This window comes from Rhineura floridana, chromosome 11 (genome assembly GCF_030035675.1).
Source record: "Rhineura floridana isolate rRhiFlo1 chromosome 11, rRhiFlo1.hap2, whole genome shotgun sequence".
In the NCBI taxonomy this organism is placed as follows: Eukaryota; Metazoa; Chordata; class Lepidosauria; order Squamata; family Rhineuridae; genus Rhineura; species Rhineura floridana.
The window spans coordinates 57,691,030-57,703,036 of record NC_084490.1 but is presented as its reverse complement, the minus strand read 5'-3'; positions in this window follow the sequence as shown (position 1 = coordinate 57,703,036).

The following is a 12,007-nucleotide window of genomic DNA, read 5'->3' as shown; positions in this document are numbered from 1 at the left end:
TGTTGTTATGGCAACTTGCTTCTTATCTTTGTACACACATTAAACTGTGTGAGAGTTTTTTAGTACAAGAAGTAGCCTGGACTGTGTCAAGAACTCGCAAGTTTCCACCAGGGTCAGCTCCCAAGCCCAGGGCAATTGGTCCCAACCAGGCACAACCCATGCCTCCCTTACCAGGAAGGAGTGAAACCAACACCAGCCCTGCAAAGTAGGTAGACTGCCACCACCCCTTAAACCTGGTCACCCACTCTGGGCCAAGGGGAAACCCAAACTGCCAGAAATAGACCTGCCAAGGATTCCAAAAGATGAAAGCCAAGAATGCACTCCTTGTCCTGGAGCCTTAAGGCAAAAAAACCTAACTATACGGTAGTCTGTGGCTAATTAAACAAGGTACTGGATCCAGAGCCAATTTCCCCCTGAAATGAATACACACTGGTAAATAAGAGGTAACTTTATTAAAATAAAATATAAGTGCAAAAAATGTAACAGCAAAATAATTCCTTAAACCAAACACCCCAAGGGTTAGGTAAAATACAAAAGGCAAAGAGTTCAAGTCACAGGCAAAAAATAACAAAGCGTCTAGCCTAATCTATTGTTGTTGTTGTTGTTATGTGCCTTCAAGTCGATTATGACTTATGGCGACCCTATGAATCAGAAACCTCCAACAGCATCTGTCGTGAACTGCCCTGTTCAGATCTTGTAAGTTCAGGACATAGGCTTCCTTTATGGAATCAATCCATCTCTTGTTTGGCCTTCCTCTTTTTCTACTCCCTTCTGTTTTTCCCAGCATTATTGTTTTGGTTTAATTTGTTTAATTTGTTCTAACACCCAATTATTTGTCTTTTTCTCAGTCCATGGTATTGTCGTGCCCAGAGTGAGAATCATGAAACGGAGGCGAGACTGGAATTAATTCCTGTTTTATTAGAGTAACATCAAAGGCAAAGCGTCTCATAGATTTTGCTAACTAGCTCACTGTAATCCCTAACTAGACTACTCAGGCTTACTCTGCAGCATGTAAGGGGAGTTGACTCAGCACTCTCATCAGGGGGGCGCAGGCTTAAGTAGGAAAGGTTTTCACTCATAATCTCTCCTTCGCGGGACCTCCCTCTGGCCAAGCCTCTTTTCTCAGTGGCACGCACAAGGTGACAGAGGGCGCGCACACGCCTGCTCATCGGACAGTCTAGACTCCTCAGGTGCCGGCTCATTGAAGGGGGAGGAGACGTTTCTGGCAGGGAGGCGTTTGAAGGGCCAGACAAGGAATCCTGGGGTGGAGTTGGCGAGTGCATGAGGTCTTGCTCCAATGGCTATCCTGGGGCACTTGGCAAGGGAGGGGTCTCCACGTGAGTGGGCAAATTTGCCGTGGGAATCAGAGAGTGGTTGGTCGTGTCTCCTCCCCCCAGATCTTCAGGAGCATCTTCCACATCTGACAACTCTCCCATCTGCACAGCTGGGGGCGCACCCACGAAGAGCTCCCTCCCAGAGTCACTCTGCGCTGGGAAGGGGCCCTGGGGGCCCCCTGGGTCACCTGGGGCTTGACAGGTATGCGCAATGCTCTCCTCTAACACCACATTTCAAATGAGTGGGTTTTTCTCTTATCCGCTTTTTTTACTGTCCAACTTTCACATCCATACATAGAGATCAGGAATACCATGGTCTGAATGATCCTGACTTTAGTGTTCAGTGATACATCTTTGCATTTGAGGACCTTTTCTAGTCTTTCACAGCTGCCCTCCCCAGTCCTAGCCTTCTTCTGATTTCTTGACCATTGTCTCCATATTGGTTAATGACTGTGCCCAGGTATTGATAATCCTTGACAAGTTCAATGTCTTCATTGTCATCTTTAAAGTTACATAAATCTTCTGTTGTCATTACTTTAGTCTTTTTGACATTCAGCTGTAGTTCTGCTTTTGTGCTTTCCTTTTAACTTTCATCGCATTCGTTTAAAATCATTACTGGTTTCTGCTAGTAGTATGGTATCGTCTGCATATCTTGAATTACTGATATTTCTCCCTCCAGTTTTCATATCTCCTTCATCTTGGTTCAATCCCACTTTCTGTATGATATGTTCTGCATATAGATTAAACAAATAGGGTGATAAAATACACCCGTCTCACACCCCTTCCGATTGGGAAACCAATCAGTTTCTCCATATTCTGTCCTTACAGTAGCCTCTTGTCCAGAGTATAGGTTGCACATCAGGACAATCAGATGCTGTGGCACCCCCATTTCTTTTAAAGCATTCCATAGTTTTTCATGATCTACACAGTCAAAGGCTTTGCTGTAATCTATACAGCACAGGGTGATTTTCTTCTGAAATTCCTTCGTTCGTTCCATTATCCAACGTATATTTGCGATACGATCTCTGGTGCCTCTTCCCTTTCTAAATCCAGCTTGGACATCTGGTATTTCTTGCTCCATATATGGTAAGAGCCTTTGTTGTAGAATCTTGAGCATTATTTACTTGCATAGAATATTAAGGCAATAGTTTGATAATTACTGCATTCCCTGGGATCCCCTTTCTTTGGAATTGGGATATATATAGAATGCTTCCAATCTGTGAGCCAATGTTTACTGTCCTTACAGTAGCCACTTGTTCAGAATATAGGTTGCACATCAGGACAATCAGATGCAGTGGCACCCCCATTTCTTTTAAAGCATTCCATAGTTTTTCATGATCTACACAGTCAAAGGCTTTGCTGTAATCTATAAAGCATAGGGTGATTTTCTTCTGAAATTCCTAACAACCTAAAATATACTCATAGCTTAATCTATACTAATCTAAACTAATAATCTATACTAATAGCCTAATCTATACTCACACAATATAGGTAAACCAGCAGAGCAACTTCATGGTTCCACATCTCCCCAGAGATGTATAGCCTGGATAGTAAATGGAAGATGGAACCCCATCATCAGGTAGTACCAATGAACATTGGGGAACAAAGACCCAGAATGGTAGTTCTATTTTTATGGGAAAATGCCCAGCAATAGCCAGGAATTAATTAGCTAATCATTGGGCTCTCTGATGATGAAATCTTCTGGAGCTTTTCTGCCTGTCATGTACTTCTCCAACCTTCCCAGGCCTGTGGCCTTGAGGTACCGGTCTCAGGCTGATATGCAAGTGTTGTTGCTTCTGCCTAATTAACTGAGTTCAGCTGCGAGAACTGACAGTCTCATATCCTCCCAGAGGCTCTAATTCAGACAAGATGTTTCCCCCACAATTCCTTGCTACAGAACCACTTTAGCTGACAACCTTACAAACCAAGTGTTCTTGACAGACTGAAGCCAGGTCAGAAAGCCAGGGAAGTGGATAAGCACAGAGATAAACCAGCCTCAAAAGACCCAAAGTACTACCATGGATACTTGGCTCTGCAGTTTCTACTGCTGTGAAACTGAAAAATAGACATGGCCTTGGGCATTTGAAGAGATCTGATTAATCTTTGTTCTCTGTTATTGAAGTCAGAGGACTGACCACCTGTCCTGCTTAGAGAGACAGCACATAATCTACATAGGAGAGGAACTGTTTGCTTTGTTTATGCTTTTATGCTTATTGCTAAATGTGTTATGTTAATGTGCTGAAATAAACCAATTAATTCAAGCTCTTGACCTAGTATTGCATGACTCTGTTTAATTGGAATCTAAACAAACCTGTGGCTAACAAACCTAAGCCAGTGTAGAGTAGTGGCTACAGAGTTGGACTAGGACCTGGGATACCAGGGTTCAAATCCCAACTTGGCTATGAAGCACACTGGGTGACCTTGGGCCAGTCACTGTCTCTCAGCCTAATCTACCTCACAGGGTTATTGCGAAAATAAAATGAGGAGGTGGAGAACAATACTATATATGCCAGCTTGAGCTACTTAGAGAAAAGGTGGGATATAAATGTAATTTGTAACTATGATGATGATGATCATGTAATTGGCCAAAAAGAAGGAATAAGATGTTGTGGTTAATTGAAATGTATATTAGCCATTCCTCTGTAAGGCCAAGCAAGTACAGGATTAACTCTTTTTATTCTCACAGCAATCTTGAGGTAGAGTTTTTAGAAAGTGATAAGAGAGTGACAAGTGCAGGTTATATTGTACTGTTTAAATATCTACTTTCAGATCTTTCTGCACATGTAAGCCAATCAAGTGCACATAGGAAGGAGAAAAGCCTATCCTGTCAGTCATTTGGGGCACATCCATAAGCTCTTTCCCCCCCTAGCATTAGGAGTACTTATGTGTGGCTCAGTGGAGGAATATTAAAAGGAAAAATGGGTGAAAATATCTGTATAGTGGAGGAGACAAAAATGACAAGTAGAAGACAGCATTACTCTGCTGGGCAACTCACACCCAGGACTAGGGGCTGGGCAGAATTTCAGTTTGGTTTGGTTCAAATGCAAACCTACCTGATTTGCACTTCCCAAAACAATCTGTTTTGAATTTTAAAATTGTGTTTTAAATTTTTTTAAAATATGTTTAAATTGTGTATTTGTTTTAATGTTTTTGACTGCTGTAAACCGCCCAGAGAGCTTCGGCTATGGGGCGGTATACAAGTGCAATAAAATAAATAAATAAATAAATAAATAAATGCACCTATCTTTCAGAATCTGCACTTCTCTGAATTTTGTGGTGCAGTTCTTCAACCAAAAAAAAACAGTACACAAATTAGTATATTAGGGGAAAGCAGGCATAAAATGCATATACTACTGAAAATAACAAACAAAAATGCATTATATTGCAGAAAATTACTTAGCAAATATCTGTACAGTAGGCAAAATTGCACATAATGTGTATATTAGAAGAAATGTGCACTATGGGACTTATCCACATGGGAGAATGTCTTTACCTCCATTTTTTATTTGCACCATCCACGGGGGGGGGGGGAAGGATCAATCATGCAGTTTCCTAATAACCACACCCTCTAATTTAATATTTCCACTCCCTCTGGTTACTTGGCAACCAAGCATGCTGTTTGTTCTACCAGTAAGTTTCATTTAAAAAAAAAATCCAGAAGTGCGATTATTTGTATTTTCACTGGTACAGTATAGCTGAAATACAAATCTTTGTTTGAGCAGTGTTATGCTTTTGTGCATAAGTTAGGAGGAAAAGAAAAATAAGGCACCAGTTTGCATCAACATAAAAAAGGCTAGCAGAATGGGGGAGAGCAGCTGGAGGTTGCTTGTCAGCCTAAAGGAAATAAAATGAACAAAGGGAGGAGGAGGGAGTGGGCGTGGGAAGGGGAATGATTGACACACTCACCTAAAAGCATCGGAGCAAAGTGTCTGCAAGCACTAGAGATACAAAGTGAACACGTTTTTTCCTTCCCTTTTCATATTATCAGAGGATCGGGTTAGTACGGATTGACAAGGGGGAAACGGTGTGATAGCTTCTGTTTGCCAGTAATGTCATGTGAACAATGAGAATTAAAAGGAGATGTGAGTAGCACCAAACACACATTACACCACCATGTAGATGAGCTGTATGTTGCTGATGAATCTTTGTGAGGATTTTTTTAAAATGCAAACTGATGCAGGAATCTGGAAAAATAAGAAACTTGAGTGACACCAAAATTGAAAGATGTGTCCATCCCTACACAGGAGTTTCCACCTCCTCTCTATTCAGATTCACTTCTATTTTGTCACCTTCTCCATTTATAGGTGTCACCAATATTCTTCTGGCAGATCTCCTATGTTTCGACTAGGTGCATATGACAACCCAGAATTCAACAAGTGCTCTCCTTCCCCCAGTAGTTTAGTGGCAAATTCAGAATTGCAGAGTCCCTTCATAATAGTCATGCCACACCCTGTCATAGCCACGCCCCCTTTTCCACTTCCCCTCATCTCTCTTGCTCTCCCGTCATCTCAGGAGTCCACACTCCACTACAACAAACATTGCTACGAGCCAATCAGCATGAAAGGGGAGGCTATGTGTTAGCTACTGAGACGAGTCTTCTCAGCAGCTGACTCACCTCCTTTCAGTCTGATTGGCTGCAATCAGGACGAAAAGACAAGGACTCTTTTCAGTGCCTAACACACACTGTTTTCATGCAGATTGGCTCGTACATGGGGACCTGGCTGGGACCCTGCTCCCAAAAAACAAACAGGTCTTTGACCCTCCCGTGACCCCAGATGTCTACAACCCTGCCTGCCCCCTTCCATTCCCCCCCTACTGCATTGTTTCACCTATTGAATTTGTGCCTATCACACACAGGTCATATAAGCTCGAAAGCCTTGCTGGGAGGTAAAAAGGAAGCAGCTATGAGTAATTTACTCAACTGAAAGCAGAAGTGCTTGGAAACAGGCATGTTGCCACAACTTGGAGGACACTGCCCACACCACATTGAGGAATGGGCCTCACCCTGTTCTGCTGTCACTGGGCAATAATCATGGTGCATCATGATCATGACGCAGCTTGAGCCACAGTCCAAAGAAGTGAATCGCGCATGAACACAGTTGAGCACACTGTGTAACACACTGAACATTGCACCTGGAGATAAGCATAGAATGTGCTTCCTGAATCTCCAGCCAAAGTTCTTCTCCATCCTATAAGGCTTGATCTAAGCAACCCCACTGTCTCCCCAGGCCAACTCAGCCTCGAGGGGAAAAAAGCATGGCCACTTCCAAGTCTAAGTCCCCTCATCTTTGTCGTTACCCATACTGCAATCACAGCACATATGCCACAGAAATCACAAGTGGGTACCAGAAGAACGAGAAGCTGCCCCTCCCTACCCAAAATACATCAGAGGGTAGAAGTCAAAAAAATTGGGGTGGGGGGGTTTATTTCTTTCTCCTAGCAGCTTCTTTCGGCTGCTGCTAGGACAACCATGTTCCAACTAGGATTGCAGGAGCTTCCCTGCTCTGCCCAAAGCAAATTAATCCTGTCCCCCAAAAGACATATCCGTTGCTTCGTTTCTAAGCAGAAAAGTGCCACGAAAGTTCTGCCTTGCCTCCTATCCCATGCATGTGTGTAGTTACTCATTGAGAAAGGAAAGACATTTTACACATCAGGCCTAGCATCAGCAGGCAGCCAAGGGCCCAGCAGCTCACAGGGGCCCCTTATGACCGGGCCTGGTCACCTCCACCTGTCTTCATTGCTGCTGGGCTTGTCAGCGCCACTCCCTCTTCCTCCTCCTCCTCCTCCTCCTCAGTGTTCACCCTTTCCTTAAGCGGCTGGACGCTCCAGGTGCGCCACCGCGAGCCCTTCTGCAGCCATTGCAGCCAGAAGCACATTAGTCCCTGCCCAGAGCTTGGGAAATTACTTTTAAAAAGTAATAAATTACAGTTACAATTACATGGCCCCAAAAACGTAGTAATCACCATTACAATTACAATTGCTCTGAAAGTAACTGATTACTTTACTTTTTCTCAAAAGTAATCACTACAACTACATTTCAGTTACTTTTTTTTAAAAAACGCCTATAAGGTGCTGGCCTTGGCTGCTGCACATCTAAGCAGCCTAAAACAACATTAAAAATAAACACACACATACAGAGGTAGTAGAAGAATTCTTTTTATCCATAAGATAGCAATGGTGGTCTCTCCGCTGGTAAGGGAGGTGGAGAGGGAGGCAGAGGCCACTACTCAGATCTTTGCACGTCAAACCAAGTGCAACACACACACCCTCAGCCAGCAAGCATAATCTCTCTCACCCACCTCCCAGACCCTGTCCTGCCAACAACTAAGGGACACTCATCCAAGCAAACATTTTCCCCTGAGATGCAAAAAAGTTGAAGTACTGCAAATGCAGCACAGTAACCAGAGAGGGTGATGGAGGCCACTTTGTGTGCCAAGTGCAAACACAGTATTCACACACACACACTCTCATCTTTCACCTCCACAGTTCTTTATCTCCATTCTGCTGCTGCCTTCTCCTTTATCCATGTTCTTGCCTTCTGGTTCCTTTTCCCAGAGCTTGGAAAAGTTACTTTTTTGAACTACAACTCCCATCAGCCCAATCTAGTGGCCATGCTGGCTGCAGCTGATGGGAGTTGTAGTTCAAAAAAGTAACTTTTCCAAGCTCTGCCTTTTTCCCTCCCCTCCATTCTTCACCACCACCATCCATTTTTTTAAACAATTTTCTCCACTCCACCCGTCTCACTCTCCACCTCCTCCTTCGTCACCTCCTACCCACCCACAGAGCAAGAGGGGAAGAGCAACGCTGCACAGAAGCCCAGTTTGAGGCACATGATTTTCATCCACAAATCAGAGGAGCAAAAGACTTCCCCCACTTCCCCCCCCCAGTAATGCCCAAACATAATGCTGGAAACATTACAATTACTCCACAAAAGTAATAAAATTACTCCTAGTTCAATTACAATCAAAATGTAAAGGAATTACCCACTCGTTCCTCAGAAAAGTAATGCATTACTTCCAAGCTCTGTCCCTGCCCCCTCAGACTCCATGGTGTGGGAAATTACACTTCGCAAACACTGCTGTGGCTACAACATGCTGCTGGCTGTGGTGGAAGGGATGGGCAAGCACGGAGGAGAAGGTGATAGCGGCACTAGCGGGCTCCCGCAGCAATGAAAATGGATTTTGGGAGGAGGTGAGCAGGCCTGGTTCTGGTGGTGGTGGTGAGGGACTCACTGTGCTCGAGTGCCCCCAGAAACCTGGAACTGGCCCTGTTACATACGTTCAGAGGTACTATCATCTTTACTAGTTAATACTCTACAATTTGGCTTCAATGGACTCTTTTTTTTACCTAGGAGGACACCATCCAAAATTAATTCCAGGCTTTGCTAAATTGAAGACTGCCGTGTTTCTCTTTACCTCTGCTCTCAGATTATCCCAGGAACCTGTGTGGTTCATTTTGGGTTTGGGACAGATCTGGGTTACGCAAGCCAGACTTTAATGTCTCAGAGATGGGGAGCTGCCACTGCTTCTTTATCCCTGAATCCTAGGTGTGTAGCCTGATATCTGCAGCACTGCCTGGGAAGGACTTATTCAAGGCCTGCAATGTCCATCTTGGAACTGAGTCTACAAGCTGAATTCATGCTACAACATCAGCCTATTTCTTGTACTTTATTTTTCTCCTCCTCCTCACCCCTGCTTTGTCTAACATCTTGCCTGATGAAGAGTTCTAGAGAATATGAAAGCTTGCCACACTTTTGTGACATTTTGGTTGGCTCTAGTTTGGAATGGATGAGAGATGCGTAAACCTAATTTACTCTTCCTGAAAAAAGACACAACTATCCTTTCAGTTTCACAGACCGCTGAACTGTGCGTTGCAGTTCTCCAACAAAAAAATGTGTTAAAAATGCACATATTAAACGAAAGTATGCATTAAAACGCACATTAGTGGAAATAACATACACAGGTGCTTTATAGTAGGGGAAATTGCTTGCAAAATATGTAGCAGGCAAAAGTGCATGCAAAAAATCATTTATTTATGTATTTTATAAAAACATTTATATGCCACCCACTGATGTAAATACCAAGGCAATGTACAACATATACAAATACAATAACACATAAGATACATAAAAACAATACATAATAATCATAAAAATGACTGGTCCATCTTGAAAAGGTTTAAACAGCTGAATAGGCCTCTCAGCATAAAAAAAAATCCTCACGAGATATCTGAAAGTTAGCGGTGAGGATGACTGCTGAATCTCTGCTGGAAGATAATTCCACAGCATGGGACCAGTGACACTAAATGTTCAACTTCTAAAAGACGGAGGACAACTAACAGCACTCCTCTGGATTATCTAAGTGATCAAGCTGGAATATAAAGGCTCAGGCAGTCCTTATAGTATCCTGGACCCAAGTTGTTCAGGGCTTTGTATGGTAATTCAAGAACTTGGCATAGCAGCATATGGGCAGCCAGCACAGATGCTTTAGAGAGGTGTCACATGCTATCGGCAGTCTGCCCCATCAGTCATCCAGCTGCTACATTGTGCACTAGCTGGAGCTTCCGGACCAGACCTAAAGGTAGCCCTAAACAGAGCACAGAGCAGTAGTCCAGTTTCAAGGTTACTAATACATGGACTACAATAGTCAGGCTATCCCGATCCAGCCAGAGTACCAGACAAAGCCAGTAAAAGGTATGGCTAGTCACAGAGGTCACTGGGGCCTTTATCAACAAAGATGCATCCAGGAACACCCCCAAGCTATGTGCTTGCTCCTTCAGAAGCAGTGCAACCCCCTCCAGAACAGGCAAGTGGCCTGTTTTCCACACATGGGAACCATTTACCCATACAGCCTCCATCTTTGTAGGATTCAAACTCAGTTTATTGGCCCTCATCCAGGATATTAGGAGAATCGCACATAAAAATACTGATTCTTTTGTTTGGATTTAAAACAAATCACAGATTGATGCAGAAATGTTGCAAATTGAAGTAAAGACTGGAAAAATTAGAAACTGTGAGAAACTGCAATTCAAAGATTTGTCCACTCCTAGACCCAATAAGGGTATTTCCCAACTCTAGATTTTGGAATATCATCTTTACTGTAACTTCCCATGTTCCAGCGCCATCTTGGAGCCTTGATTTTAGAAACATCCATCCATCCATCCATCCATCCATCCATCCTTCCATCCATCCATCCATCCATCCATCCATCCATCCATCCATCCATCCATCCATCCAGATCTATCCTTGGGCACCAGCCTGCTGTGAGCCCATGGAACCCACCTGCACCTACCTCTCCAGGCTACATGCGCACGCATCCCTGCCATAAACCAAGATGGTGGCAGGGGCATCAGCCCCTTAGGGAAGCCTCAGCTGCCATCTTGGTTGATGGCAGGCATGCATGCAGCACAGCCAGCATTCACCACAACAGAAGAGGTAATTGGGGCATGCAGGTGGGTGTTGCAGGCCTGCACGGTTGTAGGAGGGTGCCTGGGAGATCCGTCTCTGTGATCTGCAGCAGGATCGGGAGCTGACACTGCTGGAGATTGGGGAATGGGAGCACTACCCAACCATCCTAAGGAGGGGCCTTTCAGGGGTCCTCATCCAGGGCCCGACCTGGCTGCTCTCTGACGCCGGTACTGTATCTGTCCTGCCCAAACTCAAAGAACTCAGATTCAGACACAGCTGTGTTTTTTCCTTTTATTGAAGTAAGAGAAAGTTTCAATTCAGTGCACTTCATGAATCTACCTATGGCTTACTCAGAACTCAGCATCCCTCTAGGTCTAACTAGGCACAACTTTGCTGCACTAAGATGTTGACTCAGCAACTACTCCCCCTCCCCAACTTGGCTTAAGTAAGGCTGGGCAGGCACCCTACTTGCATGCCCTAACTGTCACTGTTGGGAGCATGCACGCAGGCAAAGACGCTGCCTCAACTGTGCCTGTTGAATTTCCTGCCACATTCTCCTCCTGGCTCGAGGAGGAGGAGGAGTCCCCATCAACATCCTGTCTTCCCCCTCAGAGGGAGGAGGGCTGCTTGCGGGCGACACAGGCTCAGGGAAAGGGGAAGCGTCAGGCTAGGAAACAACCAGCTGGTCAGGTTGACTATCCACAGGGGTATAAAGAGTTGCTGGGGCTGAGCTGTCAAAGTCCAGAGTTGGGACATCTTCAGCCCCTCACCTGCTCAACCATCCCACTCTAAGTCCCCCTCCTCCTCTGCTTCATTCTTGTCGGTCTACCCCCCCCCCCAGCAGCGCTCACAACAGTATCTATCTATCCTTTTATGTCACTTTCTGGCCTTTAAACAGGTTCTGGAACTAAGCCCTGATGAGTGTGGCTTGTTTTAAGCTCTGAGTGTGAATAGAAACGTAATATTGTGCTCCAAGCGGTGAGAGACTTCCAGGAATCCATGCACTTACCCAGGGTTTGGTTTCCTTGGAATAAAGGTCAGCAGAGACTGTGGTGACTATATGATATATAACAATAAGAAGAGTCCTGGAGCCCTACCTGGATCAAATCAAATCAAAACCGTGTGTGTGTGTGTGTCTGTGTTGCTGTGGCTGGAGTGGAAGGGAATAAGTGCTTACACTTAAATCTCCAAACTGAATTTCAATTGTGCTCTAAACTTTCATCTTCTGGTCACTCACTCCTCGTTATGGAAGAATTTCATCACCTAG